Below are 11951 nucleotides of genomic sequence, written 5' to 3'. Positions count from 1 at the left end.
GTAGAGGGTGCAACTGGTCAGCACCTTGGGAGTAAATGTCAGTTGGCTTTTCATAGCCGATCATTCAGAGTTTGAGACAGCAGTTGCGGTAGAGAGAGAGAGTCGAAAACAGCAGGTCCATGACGAGGTAGCACGTCCGGTGAACAGGTCAGGGTTCCATAGCCGCAGGCAGAACAGTTGAAACTGGAGCAGCAGCACGACCAGGTGGACTGGGGACAGCAAGGAGTCATCAGGCTAGGTAGTCCTGAGGAATGGTCCTAGGGTTCAGATCCACAGAGAGAAAGAATTAGAGGGAGCATACTTAAATTCGCATGGGACACTGGATAAGACAGGGGAAATACTCCAGGTATAACAGACTGACCCTAGCCCCCCGACACAAACTATTGCAGCATAATTACTGGAGGCTGAGACAGGAGAGGTCGGGAGACACTGAGGCCCCGTCCGACGATACCTCTGGACCCGGCCAATCAGGCAGGATATAACCCCACCCACTTTGCCAAGGCACAGCCCCCACACCACTTACTACCCTGAGACAAGGCTGAGTATAGCTTACAAAGATCTCCCCCACAGCACGAACCCGAGGGTGGCGTCAACCTAGACAGGAAGATCATGTCAGTGACTCAACCCATTCAAGTGACGCACACCTCTTAGGGACGGCATCGAAGAGTACCAGTAAGCCAGTGACTCAGCCCCTATAATAGGGTTAGATGCCGAGAATTCCAGTGGAGAGAGGGGAACCGGCTAGGCAGAGACAGCAAGGACGGATCGTTGCTCCAGTACCTTTCCGTTCATCTACACACCCCTGGGTCAGACTACACTCAATCATAGGATCTACTGAAGAGATGAGTCTTCAATAAAGACTTATAGGTTGAGACCGAGTCTGCGTCTCTCACGTGGATAGGCAGACCATTCCATAAAAATTGAGCTCTATAGGAGAAAGCCCTGCCTCCAGCTGTTTGTTTAGAAATTCTGTGTCTTGTGACCATAGCTTACGTGTAGGTATGTACGGCAAGACCAAATCGGAAAGATGGGTAGGAGCAAGCCCATGTAATGCTTTGTAGGTTAGCAGTAAAACCTTGAAATCAGCCCTTGCCTTAACAGGAAGCCAGTGTAGTGAGGCTAGCACTGGAGTAATATGATCACATTTTTTTGGTTCTAGTCAAGATTCTAGCAGCTGTGTTTAGCACTAACTGAAGTTTATTTAGTGCTTTATCCGGGTAGCCGGAAAGTAGAGCATTGCAATAGTCTAATCTAGAAGTGACAAAAGCATGGATTCGTTTTTCTGTATTATTTTTGGACAGAACGTTTCTGGGTTTTTGCAATGCTGTCCTTGAAACAGTCTTGATATGTTCGTCAAAAGAGAGATCAGGGTCCACGCCAAGGTCCTTCACAGTTTTATTTGAGATGATTGTACAACCATGAAGATCAATTGTCAGATCCAACAGAAGATCTCTTTGTTTCTTGGGACCTAGAACTAACATCTCTGTTTTGTCTGAGTTTAAAAGTAAAACATTTGTATCCACTTCCTTATGTCTGAAACACAGGCTTCCAAGGAGGGCAATTTTGGGGCTTCACCATGTTTCATCAAAATGTACAGCTGTGTATCGTCCACATACCAGTGAAAGTTAACATTACGTTTCTGAATGACATCACCAAGAGGTAAAATATATAGTGAAAACTATAGTGGCCCTAAAACGGAACCTTGCGGAGCACCGAAATTTACAGTTGTTTTTTCATCGGACAAACCATACACAGAGACAAACTGATATCTTCCCGACAGATAAGATCTAAACCAGGCCAGAACTAGTCTGTGTAGACCAATTTGGGTTTCCCAATCTCTCCAAAAGAATGTGGTGATCGATGGTATCAAAAGCAGCACTAAGGTCTAGGAGCACGAGGACAGATGCAGAGCCTTGGTTTGACGCCAATTAAAGGTCATTTACCACCTTCACGAGTGCAGTCTCAGTGCTATGATGGGGTCTAAAACCAGACTGAAGCGTTTCGTATACATTGTTTGTCTTCAGGAAGGCAGTGAGTTGCTGCGCAACAACTTTTTCAAAACATTTTGAGAGGAATGGGAGATTCGATATCGGCCGATAGTTGAAAAAAATACTGCCACTTTTGGTGAATTTGGTACACATCCGGTGGATAGGGAGCTGTTTATTTTGTTCAAGATAGGAGGGCCAAGCACAGGAAGCAGCTCTTTCAGTAGTTTAGTTGGAATAGGGTCCAGTATGCAGCTTGAAGGTTTAGAGGCCATGACTATTTTCATCAATGTGTCAAGAGATATAGTATTAAAAACATTCAGTGTCTCCCTTGATCCTAGGTCCTGGCAGTGTTGTGCAGACTCAGGACAACTGAGCTTTGGAGAAATACGCAGATTTAAAGAGTCCGTAATTTGCTTTCTAATGATCATGATCTTTTCGTCAAAGAAGTTCATGAATTAATTTATCACTGCTGAAGTGAAAGCCATCCGCCATCCTCTCTTGGGGAATGCTGCTTTTTAGTTAGCTTTGCGATAGTATCAAAATACATTTTGTTTTTGTTTGTTTTTATTCTCCCCAATTAAGTTGGAAAAATAGGATGATCGAGTAGCAGTGAGGGCTCTTCGGTACTGTCTTTCCAAGTTAGTCGGAAGACTTCCAGTTTTGGGGTGGCGCCATTTCCGTTCCAATTTTCTGGAAGCGTGCTTCAGGGCTCTGGTATTTTCTTTATACCAGGGAGCTAGTTTCTTATGAAAAATGTTTTTTGTTTTTAGGGGTGCGACTGCATCTAGGGCAGTGGTTCCCAAACTTTGTCACGACTTCCGCCGAAGTTGGCTCACCGTCCTACTAGCCGCTACCGATCCCTTTTTCGTTTGTCTGTTGGTTTTGTCTTACTAGTTTCACCTGTGTGTATTTTAGTTTAATTAGCTTCCCTATATATAGTAGGTTGTCCCACCCTTTTTTTGTGCGGGATTGTTTTTGTTACTCTGTTGGAGTGTGGTTTTCATGTGTGTATTCTCCGGACTGTTTTGTCCTGTGTTTGGGCTGGTCTATTCTATGCGCCCTGTGTGTTGGCGTGACCGTTTGTTTGCCGGAGAATAAATTCACGATATACTGAACCCTGCTCTCTGCGCCTGATTCCAACCCACCACTCCTAGTATCCCGTGACAAACTTTTTGTAGTCTCGTAACCCTTTAAACATTCAACCTCCAGCTGCGTACCCCCTCTAGCACCAGGGTTAGCAAACTCTCAAATGTTGTTTTTTGTAAGAGAAGAGAAGAGCTCTAACTTCCTAATCATAGCCTCAATTTTGCCCCACACTTTATATATATCAAATCAAATTGTATTAGTCACATGCACCGAATACAACAGTGAAATGCTTACTTACGAGCCCCTAACCAACAGTGCAGTTTCAAAAAATACAGATAAGAATAAGAGATAAAAGTAAGAAGTAATTAAAGAGCAGCAGTAAAAAATAAAATATATACAGGGGGGTGCCGGTACAGAGTCAATGTGCGGGGGCACCGGTTAGTTGAGGTAGTATGTACATGTAGGTAGAGTTAATTAAAGTGTCTATACATAGATGACAACAGAGAGTGGCGGTGGGGAAATACGAATAGTCTGGGTAGCCATTTGACTAGATGTTCAGGAGTCTTATGACTTTGGGGTAGAAGCTGTTTAGAAGCCTCTTGGACCTAGTCTTGGCGCTCCGGTACCGCTTGCCGTGTGGTAGCAGAGAGAACAGACTATGACTAGGGTGGCTGGAGTCCTTGGCAATTATTAGGGCCTTCCTCTGATACCGCCTGGTATAGAGGTCCTGGATGACAGGAAGCTTGGCCCCAGTGATGTACTGGGCCGTTCGCACTACCCTCTGTAGTGCCTTGTGGTCGGAGGCTGAGCAGTTGCCATACCAGTGAGTGATGCAGCCAGTCAGGATGCTTTCGATTGTGCAGCTGTAGAACCTTTTGAGGATCTGAGGACCCATGCCAAACCTTTTCAGTCTCCCGAGGGGGAATATGTTTTGTCGTGCCCGCTTCACGACTGTCATGGTGTGCTTGGACCATGTTAGTTTGTTGGTAATGTGGACACCAAGGAACTTGAAGCTCTCAACCTGCTCCACTGCAGCCCCGTTGATGAGAATGTGGGTGTGCTTGGTCCTTTTTTTCCTGTAGTCCACAATCATCTCCTTTGTCTTGATCACGTTGAGGGAGAGGTTGTTGTCCTGGCACCACCTGGCCAGGTCTCTGACCTCCTCCCTATAGGCTGTCTCATTGTTGTCGGTGATCAGGCATACCACTGTTGTGTCATCAGCAAATTTAATGATGGTGTTGGAGTCGTGCCTGGCCGTGCAGTCATGAGTGAACAGGGGGGCCCCTGTGTTGAGGATCAGCATTGCGGATGTGTTGTTACCTACCCTTACCACCTGGGGGCGGCCTGTCAGGAAGTCCAGGATCCAGTTGCAGAGGGAGGTGTTTAGTCCCAGGGTCCTTGGTGTGGAACACTGAGCTGTAGTCAATGAATAGCATTCTCCAGTAGGTGTTAATTTTGTCTAGGTGGGAAAGGGCAGTGTGGAGTGCAATAGAGACTGCATCATCTGTGGATCTGTTGGGGTTGTATGCAAATTGGAGTGGGTCTAGGGTTTCTGGGATAATGGTGTTGATGTGAGCCATGACCAGCCTGTCAAAGCACTTCATGGCTACAGACGTGAGTGCTACGGGTCGGTAGTCATTTAGGCAGGTTACCTTAGTGTTCTTGGCCACAGGCACTATGGTGGTCTGCTTAAAACATGTTGGTATTACAGACTCGGACAGGGAGAGGTTGAAAATGTCAGTGAAGACACTTGCTAGTTGGTCAGCGCATGCTCGCAGTACATGTCCTGGTAATCCGTCTGGCCCTGCGGCCTTGTGAATGTTGACCGTCTAAAGGTCTTACTCACATCGGCTGCGGAGAGCGTGATCACGCAGTCTTCCGGTACAGCTGGTGCGCTCATGCATGTTTCAGTGTTATTTGCCTCGAAGCGAGCATGGAAGTAGTTTAGCTCGTCCGGTAGGCTTGTGTCACTGGGCAGCTCTCGGCTGTGCTTCCCTTTGTAGTCTGTAATGGTTTGCAGGCCCTGCCACATCCGACGAGCGTCAGAGCTGTTGTAGAGTGACTCGATCTTAGTCCTGTATTGACGCTTTGCCTGTTTGATGGTTCGTCGGAGGGCATAGCGGGATTTCTTATAAGCTTCCGGGTTAGAGTCCTGCTCCTTGAAAGCGGCAGCTCTATCCTTTAGCTCAGTGCGGATTCTGCCTGTAATCCATGGCTTCTGGTTGGGGTATGTACATGCGGTCACTTTGGGGACAACATCATTGATGCACTTACAGCCAATGACAGATGTGGTGTACATGTTATTCTATAAAATCCTTTCTCTGTAATCAATATTACATGATTGAGCTAATCATGTAAATGTAATTAACTAGAAAGTCTGGGCACCACGAAAGAGTGTTTATAGAGCTGTTATCTTCCGAATAAACTCTGAAAGACCTAGTAATATTTTACATCAATAGCAGTCAATATCAATCGTCACCCTATTTCAGTCTCATCACGAACCCTGGCTAACAAGTTGAATCAGCAATACAAAATTGTTTTTAATTATTTATTTACTAAATACCTAACTAATCACACAGAATTACATGTACACAGAATGCAAATTATGTCATACAGAAAAAGTCCCTGGTAGACTGAGCCGACATGACGGCTGGTTACACAAAGGGAGGGGGTTGGGTTTGAGTGAAAGAGCGGGAAGACTGAGGAACAAAGCGAGAAGCTGTGCTATCGTAAATACATTATCTTATGCATTCTAAATTACCGCCCATTTGGAAAAGGAAAATGCAATAAATATTTACTCTGAGCTGCGCTTCTGTAGGTTGGTCGTAGATGCTGGCGGTGTTGGCCAACAGAGATCTTCCTGTCCTCGGAAGAATGTCTCAGGTGGTAACATGGATAGGCTGATGTAACTTTGTTGTGTGTTAGACTGGATACGTCGTCCGTCCTTTCCTAGCCCACGTTTACAGCTGCTGTTGCTAACTCAATGGCTAGGATGTCTCACTTCTTTAGTGAATAAGAGTTCAAAGTTCATACCATTCACAACCAAAGATCACGCTAAGATTGGCTTAGTTCTGTAGTTGACATGTTAGTCCTATCGTCCTCGGAACAGAAGGTTACATTTTCATCAAGGGCTTATATAGTGGAGGGAAAGAAGGGTGTGTTTCATAGTTTATAACCCATGTCTCTTCACAGGGGCGGGCCACTGATTGAGCAGAGCTCTAACCTTATGAAAACCCAATTCTCTCATTTGGAAGCTAAAATTACATTTAATCTTTTCACAAATAGTTTCATATTCAAACATTTACATTGCACAACAATTCCATGTGAATCTGATTACTAGAATGTGTAGACTTTCCCAGATACAGTTTATGTTGTCCTGTCATCAGTCATAATGTCTCAGATGACAACCGAAACTGACATCATATTCATTAAGTACCAACGCATATTTTCAACTGGTTCTATTACCGAAATATGGTTCCTTTCCCCCCACCGGTGGATGTTCCCAGACTCTTTATGTTTAACAAAGGCTATTCAAGAGTCCTTCAGTAGAGTCTAGAGAGAGAGGGGAGAAAGGTATTTATGAGGTGGTCATAAACCTTACCCACAGGCCAACATCATGACAGTCCCCCCCCATGTTGGGTTCAATCTTGCGATTAACCTGCTTGTTGCAAACCAACATAAAAAGTACTGTGGGTTGTCCTGGTTGTGGACCATCAGTAATGTGGAAGTTGGACGTGAATGAATTTGCAAAAGCAAATTGAATTAATTAATCAATGCCAATGATTAATCCTACCTGGGTAGGCTATCTGGGTATTAAACTTGAATGGTCACTGATTTGCACACGCTGGGGGGGGGGTTAGGGTTGCATTAACCTTACCCACAGGCCAACGTCATGACACTGTGCTAGCAAAAACAGTCATGTAGCTTAGCATCTTCTTCATCTGACCACTTTTTTATTGATCTAGTCACTGGTGCTTCTTGCTTTCATTTTTGCTTGTAAGCAGGAATCAGGAGGATGGAATTATGGTCAGATTGTCAAATGGTGAGCGAGGGAGAGCTTTGTATGCATCAGTTTTTAATGTCCCGTTGGTAGTTTAATCTTCCCAATAACTTGTCCCTTTTATTATCCAAAGATTGCATGTTTGCTAGCAGAATTGAGGGGAGTGGGGGTTTATTCAATCGCCTCCGACTTCTCAGAAAGCAGCCCGCCCTCCGGCCTCTTTTTTTCCGCCTCCTCTTCATGCAGATCACTGGGGTCGGGGCCTGTTCCCACGGGAGCCAAATATCTTCTGCCTCGGGCTCGTCCGCGTCGTGAAAGTAGAAAAATAATTCTGCTAGTCCGTGGTGAGTAATCACAGTCCTGATGTCTAGAAGTTATTTTCGGTCACAAGAGACGTTTGCGGCAACTTTATGTACAAAAAGAGAAAATAAATAAGTTACAAACAACGCATATAAACAAACAAAAAAACACAATATAGTTGCGGAGAGTCCTTGTAATCCTAGATTCAGATCATTCAGGTGAGAAAAAACATCACCCAGATAGGCCAGTCGTGTGAGAAACTCATCATCATGCAAGCGGTCAGACAAGTGAAAACGTTAAACTCGTCTCTCAATTTTAAAAAAAATGTGTCAATACTTTGCCCCTTGATAACCAGCGCACTTCTGTATGTTGTAAAAGCGTTACATGATCGCTGCCCATATCATTGCATAGTGCAGAAAATGCACAAGAGTTCAAGGGCCTTGCTTTAACAATGTTAACCATTTTCACTGTAGTGTCCAAAACATATTTCAAGCTGTCAGGCATTCCCTTGGCAGCAAGAGCCTCTCAGAGGATGCTGCAGTGTACCCAAGTGGCATCGGAAGCAACTGTTTGCACGTGTGTTACCACTCCACTATGTCTCCCTGTCATGACTTTCGTGCCATCAGTACAGATACCAACATGAGCAGCAGCTACGTTTGGCTACATACCGACCGTTAGTGGAATTCCCGCGAGAGAGTAAACGGTTAATATATTTGACATTGTGTTGTTATTTCGCTGTACACTAGATGGTTTAATTAAAATGTGGGCAGTGAAATGAGGCCACTCAGGTGAGAGAGAAAAAAACATCTAAATGTATAGCCCAGTTGGAAAATATAAATGGACTGGTTGAAAATGTGAATCACATTTTTATTTGACGTACCCCCGAAGGCATTGGGGGTATGCATACCCCAGTTGGGAATACCTGATCTAGGGTATTACCCAAGGATAAATTGAGTTCCTCAGTTAGGTGGTTAGGTGGAAGGAGTCTGGAAGGGCATCTAGGAATCTTTGGGTTGTCCGAGAATTTATAGCACGGCTTTTGATGATCCTTGGTTGGGGTCTGAGCAAATTATTTGTTACAATTGCAAACGTAATAAAATGGTGGTCCAATAGTCCAGGATTATGAGGAAAAACATTCAGATCCACAATATTTATTCCACAGGACAAAACTAGGTCCAGAGTATGACTGGTAGGGAGTAGGTCCGGAAACATGTTGACAAAACCCGATGATGGCTCCAAAAGCCTTTTGGAGAGGGTCCGTGGACTTTTCCATGTGAATATTAAAGTCACCAAAAATGTTAATATTATCTGCCATGACTACAAGGTCCGATAGGAACTCAGTGAGGAACGTGGTATACGGCCCAGGAGGCCTGTAAACACTAGCTATAAAAAGTAATTGAGTAGGCTGCATAGATTTCATGACTAATGCAGTCATTTTTCTAAATAAATAAATAAAATATGATAATAATAAAATAAATAAAATAAAATAGATAAAATATGGAACTATTATTAAAAAGTAAAAACCGTAAAGTTGGCAGGTAGCAAAGTAATGTTAGCAACAAACCGCACAGCAGCACATAAACAAGGCCACAAGATGTGACAGGAAATCATGTGTTTTGGTACACCAGAAGTACATTAATTTCCAATGGAACGCTGCGTTTGCCTACCAGCATTTTATGTGGTGCATATGTTGGCTTTATCGAACGTATGCATCATTGTATGCGTGGAAGCTTGACAGAAATGGTATCCATATGACACAACTGCTGACAGCTACAGGGACATGAACACAAAAAAATGCTGTTTGCGTACCATTTTGCGCAATGATCAGACCGACAGTGTCATTGGTACAGCAGAAGTACATTCATTTCAAATGGAATGCTGTGTTTGCAGCGGTGCGTTCTGTGTGGTGTGTATCCAACGTAAGCATCAAATTGTATGCATAGACTTGACAGATATATTAGCAAAAGGTGAATTGTGTACTTTTGTTGCGCACATTCAGTAAACATGCTTGACTGCAGAATTTATTAAGCAGCATTAATGGAATGTTACTGTCGTCTGATCGAGGCGGCACCTCCTGCTCTAACAGCTAGATCACACCTACAGTGTCATTGGTCCGCAGCATGATCTGGATATGTGTGCAACAAAAGTTCAACATTCACCTTCTGCTACCATTTCTGTCAAGCAGTTCGACGCATACAGTTTGATGCCAACGTTCGATAAATGCAACGTATGCCCCACACAGAACGCACTGCAAAGCAATGAGGCAAGGCAAACGCAGCGTTCCATTGGAAATGAATGTACTTCTGTTGTACCAAAATGCAATGATGCTGTCGGTGTGATCGAGGTATAAGCTCCACCCCACTGATAATTGTGCTAGAAAACAGATAGGCAAGTATTCAAGGTGTGTTTCACAGAAGAGCAGCACACAGGACAACCAACAATGCACCTTTTACAGGCATTGTTCCTGACGTTTGTGGAGATTGTGTTCAGGGTAAACACTGCCCATGTCGGGTCAAGCGTAAAACTACCTAAAAGTCTGTTCTAACGCTTCGAACACACAGACTGCATTATTGCATCACTGCTGCATAACATTTTGCGCAGCTAGGCAACTATACTGATGCAGGTATCTTTTGCAGATGGTAGCATGCGGTTGCACACATGGAGATCTTTTTCGCAGTATCCTCAAAGCCGTGTCTTTTTGACACAACTGCTGACAGCTACAGGGACATAAACACAAAAAAATGCTGCTTGGAGACAAGTGTCCACAATAGTAGGATTTCCAGGTCAGTTTAGTAGTGAGCTTGTGCTAGAAGTGGCTAGGTAGCTAGCTAGCTAACCTAGCCAATGAGGTATGTGTGTGAAAGAAATAGTTATATAAATTATGCTAGTTACTACCCCTGATAACTTTCCCAAATAATCATGTTTGAAATAGCGTGAGTGTGTATGGCAGATACATAGTCATAGAAATGGTAGATACTACTGTACCACTGATAATTTGGTCATGTGTGTGTGTGTGTGTGTGTGTACAGTAGGTGACACGTCCATGATAGCCATCTAATAACTATAGTTATGCAAGGTAATGGTTTGGCTTATCATGTTCATGTCTATGTAGAAGAAGACTGTAGGAGGAAGTGGAGTGGACTCAGGGACAGGTATCAGAGAGAGAGAGAAGGTAGTGTCATAAGTGTTGCGACAGTGAAGTAGAAAGAGAAGAAGATGTCTGGGTCAGCAGCTTCAGGTCAGCAGCCTTGGCACTTCTGCCACATTCTTTTCTGGATCCATTTATTGTGCCTAGGGCAACGAGTGGCAATTTTACAGCCAGACCCTCTACTACGTCATCCACAAGTGTTGTCCTCACCGGTGCATCAAGACCCTCAACGTCATCTACAAGTGTGACCACCGCCTCCACCAGTGCAGCGAGACCCTCTACAACGTCTACATCATCCACAAGTATGACCACCACCGGTGCAGCGAGACCCTCTACAACGTCTACATCATCCACAAGTATGACCACCACCGGTGCAGCGAGACCCTCTACAACGTCTACATCATCCACAAGTATGACCACCACCGGTGCAGCCATGGAAGATGATGAAATGGAGGAATCACCTCTGGATCTCGGACCACCTGAGATTATTATGAACCTCACGGAAGTGACCACAGAGGACCTCGTTGAACAGGATGTGGCCCGAGGAGAGAAACAATGAGGAACAACGTCACACCAGGCGTCATCTGAGGTACCAGCCCCCAGATCCACTCAACTCATTTCAGCAGAGGCTCCTCCAAGCCGTTGAGAGGGATGCAGCCCAACCTGATGTTCACAGGAAGGAGGATGAAGAGACCCTCTTTGCCATGAGCCCGGTGCCAACACTGAAAAGGCTGCCTCAGCAAAGAAAAGCAGCAGTCAAGGTTAAAATGTATCAGCTGCTTTTCGAAGCCGAGTTCAATGGTACGTTTTCTTTCTTCTCCACATCACAGGTAGTGTCATAAGTGTTGCGACAGTGAAGTAAAGTAGGTCATTTTTACAGTATACTCATGTAGGCTAATTGGTATTTCAGATCAAAGTATTAATATGAGTCAAATGTATAGCTGTTGTTTCTGGGTTAGAAAATATCCTAAAACAGTTTGCTGTCTAAATATTTGCCTGTCATATTCATCTTTTGATCTGAAATACAAATTCCATGAGTAAACAGCAAGTATTATCAACTTTACCACACTGTTCCAATATTTATGCCACTAACTACACTATACAAGCAGTATTTAGTTAACATAAATCTCACCTTTTATGGTGTTATATTATGTTAAGCTTGTATGCGTTGTTTTTCTCTTCCCTTCCAGAGATGGAGTCAATTTGGCCAACCAGCTCACAGGAAGGACAGGAAGAGGAGTTGTCTGGTTGCGGTTTTGACCTCCCACATTGTACCTTTCTTTTCACACACGTCAGTTCTGTTTAAATTGTCAATTCATAAAGTCATTTGTTTATAAAGTCTTAGGATAGCATTCATTATTAGTGTTACATAGATTTCTGAATTGACAGAATTGAAACTCATACACCGGAGAATTCAGATGCTCTTGTT

This window comes from Oncorhynchus tshawytscha, linkage group LG14 (genome assembly GCF_018296145.1).
Source record: "Oncorhynchus tshawytscha isolate Ot180627B linkage group LG14, Otsh_v2.0, whole genome shotgun sequence".
NCBI lineage: Eukaryota > Metazoa > Chordata > Actinopteri > Salmoniformes > Salmonidae > Oncorhynchus > Oncorhynchus tshawytscha.
Note: the sequence above shows the minus strand (reverse complement) of the source record.